Raw genomic sequence first — 927 nt, 5'->3', positions numbered from 1 at the left:
TGCAACTGTTTTTGAATTACCTTCAGTAAAGTTTTACTTGTGTATGATATCAATGACATTGTTCCATAATTTCCACATTCTGTGGATCACCTTTCTTTGGAATGTGCACAAATATATATCTCTTCCAGTTGGTTGGCCAGGTAGCTGTCTTCCAATTTTATTGGCATAGAGAAGTGAACACCTGCAGTGCTGCATCCTTTTTTAGAAACATATCAACTGGTATTCTGTAAATTCCTGCTGCCTTGTTTTTCACCAGTGCCTTCAGGGCAGCTTGGACTTCTTCCTTCAGTACCATCGAATCTTGATCATATGCTATTTCCTCAAACAGTTGATCACACATGCAATGAAGATGTATTGATTATTACTGTTATTGGAAAGCAAAAGTTGGAAACAAAGAAGAAGGATGGGTAGTTGGAAAATATGGCCTTGATGATAGAAACAATGTTGGAAATGGCATAATAGAATTTTTCAAGACCATGGACTTATTCATTGCAAATACGTTTTCTCATCAACATAAATAGTGACTACTCTCGTGGACCTCTCCATATGGAATACACAGCAATCAAATTGACTACATCTGTGGAAAGAGAAGATGGAGAAACTCAATATCATTAGTCAGAACAAGGCCAGGGGCTGAGTGTTAAACATACCATCAATTGTTCATATGCAAATCCAAGCTAAAGCTGAAGAAAATTAAAACACGTCAATGAGAGCCAAAGTACAATCCTGTGTATTTCCCACCTGAATTTAGAAACCATCTCAAGAATAGATTTGACTCATTGAACACTAATGACCAAAGACTGGACAAGTTGTGGAATGATATCTAGGACATGGTACGTGAAGAAAGTAAAAGGTCATTAAAAAGACAGGAAAGGAAGAAAAGGCCAAAATGGATGTCAGAAGAGACTCTGATACTTGCACTTGAGC

The sequence above is a fragment of the Trichechus manatus genome, unplaced genomic scaffold (assembly GCF_000243295.1).
Source record: "Trichechus manatus latirostris isolate Lorelei unplaced genomic scaffold, TriManLat1.0 scaffold00158, whole genome shotgun sequence".
NCBI lineage: Eukaryota > Metazoa > Chordata > Mammalia > Sirenia > Trichechidae > Trichechus > Trichechus manatus.
This window is presented reverse-complemented; position numbering follows the sequence as displayed.